The sequence below is a fragment of the Pseudonaja textilis genome, chromosome 1 (genome assembly GCF_049901715.1).
Source record: "Pseudonaja textilis isolate UNSWEBS1 chromosome 1, rPseTex1.2, whole genome shotgun sequence".
Taxonomy (NCBI): Eukaryota; Metazoa; Chordata; class Lepidosauria; order Squamata; family Elapidae; genus Pseudonaja; species Pseudonaja textilis.
Window position 1 is genome coordinate 282,733,490 of NC_141990.1, and position 14,662 is coordinate 282,748,151.

At 41.5% G+C, this 14,662-nt stretch overlaps 1 non-coding gene across 1 annotated transcript; it reads right to left on the reverse strand.

The window, feature by feature from the left end:
- Positions 1-12,327: 12,327 nt before the first annotated feature.
- Positions 12,328-12,438, reverse strand: LOC113444647 (U5 spliceosomal RNA). Its single transcript, XR_003375266.1, has one exon. It is a non-coding gene; the product is annotated as a U5 spliceosomal RNA (small nuclear RNA).
- Between the last annotated feature and the right edge of the window lie 2,224 nt (positions 12,439-14,662).

Sequence of the window (14,662 nt, forward strand, 5' to 3'; positions counted from 1 at the left end):
GGGGAGCCTGGATTTGCTTGACAATCATGTGATTCATTTAACAATTGTAGCAAAAAAAATGTTGTACAATTCACAATTCACCCAATTGTTTAGCAATTGAAATTCAGGACCCAGTTGTGGCCATAAGTTGAGGACCACCTGTAAACAATCAGTTGAAGGAAAAGTGAGCAGGACTGAAAAAGTTGTGACTGGGTGTAATTGACTAGCTGGTCAAAAACACTAATAATCCACTATGATGCTGAATCCACCTGGTATGATTTGTTCACAATCCAGTATGCCCTGCAAAACCAGGAAAATTGATTGAGTTAAAGTACTCATGAGTAAGCATGTCATGCAAATTCAGTCACTGAATTATCTTCAGATATCATATTATCACTTCACTTTTAAGAAGTGTGTGAATTAACCCCTCAATAAGAACTTAGTGTTGTAAGAAGAATAAGTTGAAGATATGGTGGAGTTGTGAATGCTACCCTCCTTTTATAGTTTCACTGTTCAATCTGAAGTTTCTTTTATGTCCTTTCAAGTTTTATGCATGCAGGCAAAAAGATGGACCTCTGACAGGCTATTATAGACTGCTCCTTTCCCAGGTATTGCCTGCTTGTTTCTTTTATCAGTGAATAGGAAATGGCTTAAAGGCACCTGTGTTATGAAGGTCTCAGGGGCAGCTGCCTGGCTACTGAATGCCTGATTATGTGTTAACATGCTTTGTCAGATATTGGCAGAATCTGTTCTCTTCTTTTGCCTTTTCAGCAAGGGTGCCATTGATGGACTGACGACCCATTTATAGAAATGTTGTCCATCAAACTGTGAGGAAGGACAATGGTGTTTTTCTGTGACCAGTGACTGTGGGAAACTTTTCTTTGGCTATTCAGGCAATTTTTGTAGCTTGTTCTGAAGAGGAGAGACTGATGAGTGCAAAAAGTACAATTAAGCCAAACCAGACTTCAATGGAAGGCTGTAGTGTAGTCTGCTGTTCTTATTTTTTTTATTTGTGTGTCTGTGTGTGTGTGTTGGGGGGGAGGAATCTATGGGTTTTCACTTTGCTGTGTGGCATTCAGCAGGGGGCTATTACAATGCTATTTTTTTTCCTGGACCACCTCATTCTAAGTAAAAATTAAATGTAATGAGAGCCACTTGGAGTTCTGAATATTTTAAAGCATAATTCCCACAGAAGGGATTCGACCTAAACTGCAGTGAGCATCAGTTGGCTAATTATAGCCGCATTTATATTACAGCAGGTGTCAGATGCAGTCATCTCAATAAAGTCTACATAATCCTCAGGGAAGAAAGAAAATGACAAAAGCTTTTCTTCAAATGTGGATACTAATTTCTGCTAGGTGTCATATGAGCAGTGATACTTCCCCTTAGCAATAACAAGGACTTTACAGCACTCAAAAATGCATTTTGCTGGAGGATGAATCAATGCTATAAAGCACTTGCTAGTCAGACTTGGCAGATGTCAGTAGTTAATGCCAGCATTGCAGAGGTTACAATAAAATGCAGAGAGTCTTATATAAATACTTTTAGATGATGGACAGGTTTAGAGAAATCCAAGTGCTGTTTCAGCTCATTAAAAAAAAATCTAAAGAGAAGATCTTCATTTGCTTCATATTTTTCTCTATTTACAGAAGACCTTCCACACTGCTGGGGCAAATGTTGAGGAGCACTGTGAGAGACTTGGCAAATACTTGTTATACAACTTAGGGCACATCTTCTGATTTTTATATTAGCTGTCACTTGGCAGAAGCAAGCACAGCAGCTGGCTATGCTTTGCAATTGCAGCTGTCTTGGGGCAGCCTCTCTAAAGAACATCTTGGCAAATATGTTTGGCTCAGATGCAAAGCTATGACTTATCATACTTTCACTTAATTTGTTTTACAGGGGTTTGGAGATAGAGGATTATGCAAAAAATAAAGGGTCTAAAAACAGTGTAAATTGGCGGATTGACTTTGAATCTTAACTTGGATGCTTAGCCATATCTAGGTAGCACAATTCTGTCTGTTATTCATCCCAACAGGTTTGTTGTTGTGAGGAAAATAAGCAGAGAAAGGAGTATTATGTACATTTACTACCTTGAGTTATTTATCAAATAATAAAGGCATGATAAAAAGTTGAATAAATAAAATAATTTCATTGTCTATGGAAAGAGCATTTTCTTTTCTATCTTCACATATTTGAACTTAAGAACTACTGTTTCCAAAGTGACTCCAGAAATTATATATTCATTCATTGACATGTTCTTCTCCCTCATCATCTTTTCCTCACATTGAGAGTTAACTCAGGGTAAGTAATTGCAACTACAACTTCATTGTCAGGACTCTGCTGATATATAAATTTAATTAATAAAATAAATTTAACTAAATATCACCCAGGGAATTTTAGCTCTCTGTCAAGCCTAACCCAATGCTGCCATATGCTATACAAGAAAGAACAATGAGCCAAACCCCTTTTTGGAACTTTGGCTTATAATTTGTAATCCTATTCCATCATTATTATATTTTGTACTGAAAGTTTCTATCCCATCATATTGTTTCAATCCATAATCAAGCATTTTTCTATCTCACTGCTCTTTGCCTTTCCACACAAAGATCAAGTGAACAAGATTCTCATGGACCAAATCTCCATGATGACATAAAATAGAGACATCTGACCTGATGCTACCTCTCTATTGCACCTAGTGCCTAGGTTTCAGCATCATATCTGGCTTGTGTCTCCTTGTTTTCTTTATTCATCCATTGGCATGACAAAAATTTTTGATGTGAAAATATTACTCTCTGCCCACATACCCCAAAATGCACTTACTCATATATTTTCCTAGAAGGTCAGTGAGGTGAAGGAAGCACTGGTCTCACTCAAAACTGGCTTGGTGAAGATGCTATGGTGTTAGTGGTAGTGGTCCATGTGGGAAATGTTGTCAGTTTTCTTAATTAACATGAGGTATTTTGGCAGAAAATATTATTAAAAAGCAAACCAAGCAGTGTTTTAAGAGACATGTTAAAGCTGATGTAGGAAAAATAAGTTTAATACATCCAATATCCTTTTATTTAAAACATTAGTAGGAAGCTAATATGTTGGTGAGAAAATAGTTTTAAAAACCTTTCTGCACCATTTCCCTGGTAGAAATGTGTCTTTGTTTGTGAAAGAAAGAAAAAGAATAATATCAATGTCTCAATACCCAGTGAGAGAGAACTGTAGCTTGAGTGCAAATTATATGCATTAAACAAGATTTCAAATTGTGAATGAGAACATTAAGATAACTGTCTGTGATGGTCACATACCATTGACTACCAAGATCTGTCAAGCAGCAGCACATCTTAGATGAACCAAAAACTTCAGCTTTAATCATCAACATCTAATTATTCTTGATTTTAGTCAGATACAAACCATGCATTAAAGTTTTAATGAGAAAGAGAGGAGATACTTGTAAATATCAGCAGCATAATCTTAACCTAATAGCTTTAAACGTGTTGAACAGGATACAAGTGAAGATCTTGAAGTGATCTAGGAATTTCCTATCAAAGTAAAGAAAATGAGAAAATGTATTTGCATTTTACAGAGTATTAAAAAATATGCCTTCTACTCTGTATTGCTATAGAGAAGCTCTATGAGTTCATGCACCCTTTCCTATCCCCCCAAAGTTGATACATAAATATTGAATAATGTTAATAAAATTCACATATATATTTATATATATGGTATTCAGCTTTGTCCCGGTATTTTTCCACGTCATTATAGTTGTGCTTTTAAAGTTGTAGCAACATTTCAGCAGAATCTCATCTGCCATCACCAGGCTTCTGTATTGTGTTCGTATATATATAAATTAAAGTGAAGTATATTTAAATCAAAAAGTAGCATTTTCAAGTCAAATTTATTAATTCTTGGTAATTTGATGCTATTCAGAATCCCTCTAATCTGCCACTACATTCTTTCTGGGTGGTTTTCAACTTACCAGTCTAGCCAATACCCTCCATATTTCCAGTTGTCTCCAATCTAGGGCAATACTAAATACATTTGCTCTGCTTACCCTCTGAGCCTGTTCTCAGACACCTGGGAAGAAGAGTTTAAATTAAATTAAATCAAATTTAACTTTTGTCTTGATCACATTTCCTTTTCCAAGTGCAACCTATTACATGCCCATTATATACCCCTTACAAGTTTTGATATATAGCAATTGCGCACATAATAATCATAGTTCCTTCTCCATTTGGTGCTTGTTAGATTAAAAGTGAATGTAATATTCTTTCTCTGAATATAGAGATAGATATAGATCTTGATATTGTGAGTGTATGTTTCTGTAAACAAAAAGAAAACTAACTATTCCTTAGGTTTGAGAAAATATTTTGAGCATTTGGACTAAATGCATCAGTATTTACTGTAAGAGATGGCAAAATTGACAGCTTTCATTAAAAGAACAGACATTTAATAATTTTACTTCTACTTGGAAACCACTTTTGGATTTTTTGAGAGAAATTGAAAGAAATGAAATATTGATTTTGGAATTTAATGATTAGAATTATTCAGGATTATAGAAATAATATAGACAAATGTTAGCCTTAGAATAACAGTTTGATGTATTTTTTTAAGTTGAATTTCTTTCGCCCTAAACAGATGACATTTTAAAAATGTGTGATTAAAATGTGGAACTGAATTGGAAGCACTTGGGCATACCCTATGATACACTTTTGTAATTGTTTTTTTTAATCTGGACTATCTAGAAGTATATGTAGTAAGACATAGAAGAAAGGGAGTCATACTGTATCCCACTCTGTTGTGCCATTTCTACCTACAGCCAAAATAAATTGAGCATACAGCCATTCCTAGACCAATTTTAGGTTCAATTCCAGGGCAAACTGTCTACAGGGCAGTGTTGTATTTTGTAAGCAGTCTATTAGGTTCTTCAATTACCTAGATTGTTGCTGTTTGAAGGTTTTGCACCCAATTCAATCCATCATCCCTCAAATGACAGAACTACTGAATGCTGCCTCTTTCTTTCTATTTGCTACTTTCCTGGTATTAAAGTCAGCAGCAATAGGCTTTCAGACCTGTAAGAAAATGTATTTGCTGGATATGTGACTTCCTGATGAAAGTGAGCAATTTCATGGCCTTTACAGTTCTCAGATTCTCTCTCTTCTATACCACCAATATGAATGAGCCAGTCATCCAGCTACCAGTCAGGCAGTTTGAATAAAATCTCTAAGCTGGAGGCAAAGAACTGTTCTCATTGCATAGAACAAGCCAGGATAGGCAACCAGGTGCATGAGAGCCCCATCCCTTAATGCCCAATAGGTTTCTTGTCTCACTGAACAATTTAAAAGATGGTAATGTTAAGTTTGGGAAAAGAGAGGCTGAACCAGAGCATGAGTGCAACAATACTTTATTATAACAATAAAGGGCTGACCGTGCTTGCCACGCCTGGAACTGGCTCGCAGCAATCAGCAACTGGTTGGACCCCGCAGCCTGCTTTTATAGCTGGCTGCTGGGGAGAACCAACCAATGAGGAAAGGGGGAGAACGCCCACACAAAGTGAATGGACCTGAGTGAGAACTCCTAGAGTTCTCAGGACATAACACCCCTTCCCCCCAGATGCGAACATGCATAGTCTTTGAGGTAGGCAGGAGGTTTATGTTGGCGCCCGGAAAGGCGTAGCTCTGGAACGTCGTCTGTCCGTCCGGGGTCTGCCTGGGAAGGCAGAGTCGGCAAAGTGTCACCAGTGCGCCCCTCGGTTCGGGCCTGCCCGGGGCTCGTAGGGTTGATCACTGGGGATGTGCTGGATCGGGCTGGTCAACTGTCTGGGCGCCGCTGTCTGTGTTCGGGCTTTCGGGACCGGCTGTAGGTGTGAACTGATCGCCGGGCGTGATGTGGTTGTGAGGCTGAGGATGAAGCCTCCCCTCGTCTTGTGCCTCTGGGTCCCTGCTGGCGATGGTGCTGAGGCGTCTACGCAGTTGGTCTATGTGCCTTCTCCAGACGCGGCCATCCTCCAGTCTGACCCGATACGACTGCGGCCCGGTGATAGCTACGATCTCGCCCGGGATCCACAGGGGGTCTCCAGTGAAGTTCCTCGCGAAAACTGGCTCCTGTAAGATAAAATGTCTAACCCCCGATGTGGAAGCGAGGGGAGAGTCAGGGCAGTATTGTGGGTGTAGTCTGTCCAATACAGTCCTCAGACGCCTGCCCAAGGAGTTGAGTGCTGGCTCATCAGGAACCGCGAGAGTTTGTGGTGCCAGTCATCCTTGCTGAACCTTGCCAGGGCTTCTTTAGTGGTCCTGACGGCCCTTTCAGCCAATCCGTTACTGGCAGGATGAAATGGGGCTGTGAAAATGTGGCGGATACCCAGGTTGGCAGCGAAACGGCTGAACTCAGTCGATGCGAACTGTGGGCCATTGTCGGAGACAATGGAGTCGGGTAGCCCGTGCGTTACGAACAGGCGTGTTAACACGTTGGTGATTGCTAGTGTGGTGGTCGTGGATAGCTGTGCTACGTCAATCCATTTGGAATAGGCGTCCACGACCACTAGGAACATCTTCCCATGCAGAGGGCCGGCCAGGTCGATGTGAATTCTGGACCAAGGAGCGCTGGCGCTTTCCCATCTAGTAGGGGTGGCAATGGGGGGAGCAGGACGGGATTCCTGGTAAATGCTGCAGGAACTTACCCAATTGACAATGTCCTCGCCGAGACCCGCCACCACACGTAGCTGCGTGCTAATGCCTTCATTCTCACAATGCCAGGATGTCCCTCGTGCAACGCTTCCAGAACTCGGTACGCAGTGAGGCCGGGATGACCACTCGAGTGCCCCATAGTAGACAGCCCTGCAAACTGGACAACTCCTGCATGCGAGTCTTAAAAGGTGTGAATTTGTTATCAACATTGCCACCCGGCCACCCCCTCCTCACCCAGTCGAGCACCTGGGCGAGCGCTTGGTCTGCCTTGGTTTTAGCAGCAATGTCCAGGGCAGTGATGGGTAGGTCCAACTGGGTGATCTCGAAAATAGCGTGGACAGGAGCAGGGTCTTCAGCCGGGCCGGCAAGGGGCAGCGACTGAGTGCGTCAGCGTGGGACAGTGTTTTACCCGGGCGGTGTATAAGTCTGTAGGAGTAGGCTGCCAGGAAGAGAGTCCACCTTGTCATCCTAGGGGAGAGGACTTGAGGGGTCTGCTTGTCCCCGGCTAGTAGGCCCAGGAGGGGTTTGTGGTCCGTGACCAGCTCGAAAAAATGGCCAAAGAGGAATTCGTGAAATTTTTCACGGCTGCAACAGCTGCTAGGGCTTCCTTATCAATCTGGCTGTAATTGCGCTCCGTTGCAGAGAGCGTCCTTGAGAAAAAGGCGATGGGAGCCTCGGCGCCATTGGGAAGCCTGTGACTTAGTACCGCCCCAATTCCAAAAGGGGAGGCGTCTGCTGCCAGCACTAAAGGGAGGTTAGGGTCGAATTGAATAAGTACCGCCTGACGTGAGTAGTGATTTGACGGCGTGAAAAGCATGGTCTTCTTTGTGCCCCCAGTGCCACGGTGACTTTTATCCAGTAATCTGTGTAGGGGTTCAGCTACTGATGCTTTATGGGGTAAAAAGGATGCGTTCAATAGCCCCAAGAACGCCTGTAGTTCAGTTTTGGAGGTTGGAGTGGGTGCCTCGTGGATTGCCTTAACCTTGGACTCCAGGGGGTGAATGCCAGAGGCGTCAATTTTATAACCCAGAAAGTCCACCTGTCTAGTGGCAATGGCACATTTTTCTTTTTTCAACTTGAGGCCATGCTGTCTGAACCTCTCTAACACAGCTCGAACTCTCTGGAAGAGTTGGGGTCTGTCCCTGGCCGAGACTAAGATGTCGTCGAAGTAGGGTACTACACCAGGGAGGCCCTGCAAAATCCGCTCCATGAGGGATTGAAAAATACCAGGGGCAACACTTACGCCAAATTGGAGACGCTTGCATCGGAAGGCACCCCTGTGAGTGACAATTGTCTGGAGTTCCGCTGTTTGGTTATCTACAGGGAACTGCTGATATGCTTGAGACATGTCCAATTTAGCAAAAATGCTGCCTGGTTCGAATGTGTGTAATAAGTGCTGAATGACGGGCACAGGATAAGCGCTAACTTGTAGAAATTTATTGATTGTCGTCTTGTAGTCCGAGCAAATTCTCAGGCTACCGTCTTTTTTGAGGGGTGTGACAATGGGCGTCTCCCATTTGGCGAAATCTGTTGGTTCAATGACCCCTTGTTTTAACAGTTTATCCAATTCCGCATCTAGTTTTGGCCGAATAGCAAATGGGACCCTACGCGGTTTTAGCCTGATTGGGACTGCTTGGGGGTCAACTGAGAATGAGATGGGGGTACCGTTATAACACCCCAGCTCTTCGCTGAATACATCTGAGTAATCAGCGAATAAGGAGTCAGTGTCTGAGGTTGAGACAGCATGGACTCCTGTTAGCCCTAGGCCGAGATGGGGAAACCAATCGAGCCCCAATAAGGTGGGTAGATTGCCGTTAACTACCACTAGAGGTAGGTGACCTTTAAAAGCTTTAAAACTGACAAGAAACTTGCCTCTGCCGATTACAGGAATGGTCTTCCCCTGGTAGTCCTTCAGGCCAAACTGGCATCTCTGGAGCCGGCTAGTGGATAGGCTTGGTTGGAGCCTCTTGAGGGTGTTCCACGAGATAATTGAGAGCGCTGACCCTGTGTCAACCTCCATGCGGCACGGTTTACCTTCTAGGGAAACGGAGAGAGAAATTTTACTAACAGTGTGGCAAGTGTGCTTGGCAAGGTGGTGCGTGCGACAGTTCAATACTTGCCTCTGTGGTCCCGAGTACGAGGGGGGGTGTCTTTGTGCTGCGCTTTGGGGGGCTTGGCAGACTCTCGCGATGTGTCCCCTTTTATGGCAGTTATTGCAGGTGGCTCCTTTAAACTTGCAGGTGGGCCTCTGATGAGATCCCCCACAGGCTAGGCACAGGGTGATGTGCCTGGGTGGACCGATGTTTTCTTGTTTGGCTCCTACCTGCGGCCGTCTGTCGTTGGAGAGGCGGTGGACTTCGCTTTCATCACTGATGGTTTCTCTGCTACCACCTCCTCGGAGTGGACTGGAAGTGATGTCAGCTTGGCACTTGGGCCCTGGATTTCGGTGGCTGAGTTTGTTGCCAGCTCAGCTGCCAAGGCCTCTCGACTGCTTGTGCGAGGTTGAGGTCTTTTTGGCGAGAAGGCGCCTTTGCAGGTGGAGGTCCTTGACCCCGCAGACTAATTGATCGAGGAGCATGTCCTCCAGGTAGGTTCCAAACCCACAATGCAGTGCTGCTGTTCTGAGAGCGGCCATATATTGATTGATGGTCTCCTTGCTCGATTGCTTCCTCATACGGAAGGTGAATCTCTTGGCAATCTGTGAGGGCCTGGGGGAATAGTGGTTAGTGAGAATTTCAAGTAACTCAGACCACGGAACGTTTTTCAACTCACGAGGAGCCACGAGTGCCGTGGCAGTATCGTAGACGGTGGCTCCACAGTAGATTAGGAAATACGATTTTTTCCGATGCTCTCCCGCATCCGCCAGGCCAACTGCATCGATATAATGATTAAAGCGGTTCTTATACGATTCCCACTTCTCCTCGTCTGGCTTGAACGCCGGGAAGACTGGTTTGGAACTCATGGTGCTGGGACCGGTTGAACAACCTGTGGAAAAAATCTCTCTGGGGCAGCAGACAATGTTTTAGTGCCCGTGGTGGGCAAGTGATTTCAGCTCAGGAGAGGCTGTTTGCAATCCTCTCTTTCTCTCTGGGTTAACCACGTTTGGCTGTTAGCCGTTGATGGCGTTTGGATTCGCGCCTGTGTGGGCGTCAGTGACTGGCTACAGCGCTGTGCTGTACCTTTTAGATTTGAAATTCAAATGACAACCGTTTGAATTTCGCGCCTGATACTGAGCAGCTGCGGCTCGCAGCGCTTCACCTTCCCTGTAGCTGGGCTAACAAGCGGCTACAGACGCTTCTAACTTTCGATTCTGACCGCTCTCTCTGGCTGCGGATCAGCGTTTGCTCTTTTTGTTTGCTCTTTTTGTTTGCTGACCGCTCTCTCTGGCTGCGGATCAGTGTTTCTCTTATCGCCGGCCGATCGCTCTCTCTGGGCTGCGGATCGGCGGCTAGTGACTCAGCGGTTGCATGGTGCTTCTGGTAGCCATCCCACCTTCGTCGCCAGTGTTAAGTTTGGGAAAAGAGAGGCTGAACCAGAGCATGAGTGCAACAATACTTTATTATAACAATAAAGGGCTGACCGTGCTTGCCACGCCTGGAACTGGCTCGCAGCAATCAGCAACTGGTTGGACCCCGCAGCCTGCTTTTATAGCTGGCTGCTGGGGAGAACCAACCAATGAGGAAAGGGGGGAGAACGCCCACACAAAGTGAATGGACCTGAGTGAGAACTCCTAGAGTTCTCAGGACATAACAGGTAAGTTATTTAATTTTTACTGTAATTGAAACCCAGTTTGGTGTAATGGTTAAGTTGCTGGCCTAGAAACCAGGAAACCGTTGAATTCTAGCCCTACCATAGACATAAAAGTCAGCTGGATAACACCGGGCCAGTCACTCTTTCTCAGTACAACTCACCACACAGGATTGTTGTTGTTGTAGAGCGGTGGAAGGAAGAGGCAAGAGCCAGAGTGAACAACGAACAGGCTTTATTACAGGGAATAAAGGGTTGCCGCGTCTGCTTTCTAACTAGCAGGTTAGCTGGCGGCAACAGGCTGGGAGCGGCTGGTGCTCCCGCTCAAACAGCGGACCTGGTTGGGAACTCCAACCAGTTCCAAAGACATAACAGTTGTTGTGGGGAAAATGGGAGGAGGATGACATATTAGGTATGTTTGCCAGTTTGAATTACTTATAAACTGAAAACTCTAATAAACAAAATACCTTTTTTAAATGGGAAGGTGGCATGCTGCTAAATAGTAAGCATACCCTACATAATCTTTTATTTTCAAAATTAAAAAAAATACTCTATGGGGCACTATAAAGGTTTAATTGGCATTCTTTAGAAATATAGTAGATGGCTTAGCCCCAAATATTGTCTAGAAATATGATTATTTGTCAAAAAAAAAAAGTTAAGTCAATGGCGTGCTGAAGTGATATGGCAAATCCTGGAATTGTGGGGTGGGGAGGAATTGAAAGACACCAGCGATTTATCTTTAGTAAATAAATGTTATGTGCATGCATACCACCATGACAGCCATTTTTAAACATACCTATGGGAAGCCTGCAAAATTTCTATCTCTAATATTATCAGATGCCTTGAAATACCAGCCTAAAATATATTTCCCTCTCCTCCGTTATCATTAAAATCTTCATATTTAATCCCAAGATGTAGTTACTGTGTAGTTACCTATGCATAATATGCATAATTATACTGATATGTACGTCTCTAGGTATGTTGTATGCTTAATATAGAACACAATAGTTTCTCCATGTATTTGCTGTGGTACTTTAAGTCCTTGGAATGAACTTAAAGTCTTAGAAATGTAGACTTTGCTGGCAATGCTACATGAGCACCAGTTAAGGACAGGGAATAACTTTTAAACTGAAATAATGTTACATATTAAGGTCTTAAAAATCAATAACTGTAATATTTTATAATAATATATGTATATCAAAATGATTCTGGACTGAACCATAATTTTAAGGCTGTTTCTATGATAACATGGAAGTATTTGTATTTTCTCCTTCATTCGACTCCTATTGAAACTGCCTCCATGTGTTAGGTGAAGGGATGTTTAAGAATCAGTCAGAACATATTGCTGAACAAATTATATCTGCCTGCCTAATACATAATAATTTTCATTAAGTGAGCAGTGTAAAAGTGCAAACTCAGACTTGCTTTGATCAAGAGCACAATCATGTACAGACTTATGATCATTTTAAAAGCTCATATATACAATAAGCTCAGTTATAGTATATTTTCAGACATTAGTTTCTTTTCTTTTTTGATTTCCATTTAGTTTTACTTTCAGCAGGTGAAAATCTGTGGTCTACTCGGAGCTCCTTGATGTAGTTGGTTAATATATTGCTTTTGAATGAATATTTTGGTTTTCACCACATCGAGGGATATATTTTTCAAAGACTAGTAAATCTGATTCAGAGGGAATCCCAACAATTTCTTAGTAATGAGCAAAAGGTAAAAATATTTATTTATTCATTTATTCATTTGTTTATTTATTTTTCAACAAATTAATATAGTATCCAACTCACACATGGGTGACTTTGGGTGGCTTACCACATTAAAAATCCATAATATAAAATATCTATCCTACCTTAGCCCATCTCATGGCCAACAGCAACCTAATCAAACCAACCACTTGATCACCTCCATCTCCATTTGTAGTCCCCAGGCCCACTGACAAAACCACTTCTTCATAAATGTTCTTCTCCATGGAAATCTTTAGTAAAAAGCAAAAGATTTGTAAATCTTTAAAGAGCAACCAGATGAAAACAGAACGTGAAACCAGAAACCAGAGAGAAACCAAAATGAAGCATTTGTTTTTAGAGGAGTAAATATTGCTGAAATTTACATGTGAAATAAGGAAAAATATAACCCAGAAATATTTTTAATCCATGCAACTTATGTTTAAAAGTCAAACATTAAAACAACATGTGTCCATGTGTGTTTCTAGAATTGTCAGTTGCCAACATTTCAGAAAAGAAATAGGGCCATGACAGTGACCCTCTGAAACACAATCTATACCATTATTTTGCCCTTCCTTCCTTCCTTCCTTCCTTCCTTCCTCCTCCCTCCCTCCCTCCCTCCCTCCCTTCCTTCCTCTACTACCATTATGTTATCTCAACTCCTAAAGGTATAATTTTCATAATATGTACCTCATGCAGCTTCTAGATGTGGGACTTTTGAGGAACCCAGCATGGGGAGGCCATCTCAGCAGTAGATGCCAGTGACCTTAAACAGGACCAAACTATTATTTCTTGGTGTATTATTGCCCTGAAGCCAAGAGATATTGATGAGGAGTGCAGAAACACAGGGAAATGTTTTAGGAAGCCAATACAGTTTTAGAAAAGTGATTCTGAAATGTATATAAAATGCTGTAAAATTTATTTAGTTGGCTCATATGTGGCCTAATTCTTTCAGAAGGGGTTATCTGTTATATTGAATGAAACTATACATCAGTTCAGATCCTAGCTAGGACTGTTTGGTGGCCTTGGATAAATAATATAGCAGTGATATACTTAGAAAACCATTACAAGATTGACCAAGATATGGACTTAATATAAAATGCTTTACATCTTTAATCTCAACATTAATATAAAGGGCAATTATTACTGCTCAAAATCACTTCACCTTTTTATTATCCTGCCACTTTAAAATATATTAATGTGGTTTTAGGGGCCTGGGTGAAAATATCTACATAATTCTTTAAAAAAAAAATTCTCTTCACATGTCTCTATTCAATATACATAACTTTCACATGTACAAATTTCTGGGTTGTTGGGTTTTTTTTATGTTCCCCTAAACTTGTGTTTTAAATGTCTGTGGCATCTACTTCATTTTCCTTGTTATTCTTACCCTTAAAGAATCCAGAAGTTAGTGAAGCATGACCCTTCATTCCTGAGGCTGCACTGGCTATCCTTAATCAAGCTGTGCTTTTCTAAACATCTCCATTTAATCTCATAAAATGCTTTTTAAGACCTCTCCCCCCTGCCACAAAGGAATCAAAACTAAATGGTCTGTAATTTCCTGAAGTGTTCCCAGATCCTATCTTAAATAATGACATTAGGTTGGCCACTTTCCAGCCGTCAGGTTGTTCCTGAATGCAGTGACTTTGTAAAAACCTCTGCTGAATCTTGGATAAACTCTACCCCACTGTCTCTTACTTTCTAGATGAAGATTGATTGACAACATGTATTCCATGGAATGCCCCCTTTTAACTCTGCTGTGTTCTTTAATGCAATATTCTTATATTTTTTAATTCCAATTTTATTTTTCTACCAATAGCTTCAACAATTTTGCAGCATATGAATGAAGTTCATGAAATTAAGTTTTTTTTTTTAAAAAAGCACCTTTATAGTCACTCTAGCAATTCCTTTCAGTGTTCCTCCAAAAGTTTCAAAATTCCATCTGGATATTGTTTTTAAAAATCTAAACATGATTTTAAAGCATTTTTCCTATTATATTGTAGATAAATATAAAATTCCTATTATTTTAACTTTCACATGATATCATCTAAAATGTAATTGTGATTTATGGACTTACGGTAGTTATGCGTGGAGGGTTGGAATAAGAATTCAGTTGAATTAATTTTGTGAACCAATAAAGAAATCATATTCCTGCTTATACTACCATAAAATATTGGGTGAAAAGTAATTCTACCAATGTTATCGCTACCAACAGATGGTAGTACCAATCTGCTTGAAACTCTGACATGTATTTGTTCTTTCATTTTAACTGATGGATAGTTGATGTGATAAAATGTTATATTAATAGTGTTTGTGAAATGGAAGGCTGTACAGGTAGTCCTTGACTTATGACCACAATTCAGCCCAAAATTTATGTTGTTAAGTGAGATATTTGTTAAGTGAGGTTGGGCCCATTTTATCACCTTTCTTGCCATAGTTGTTAAGTGAATCACTGCAATTGATAAGTTAGTAAAACAGTTGTTAAGTGAATCTGGCTTTCCCATTGACTTTTCCTCTCAAAAGGTGATC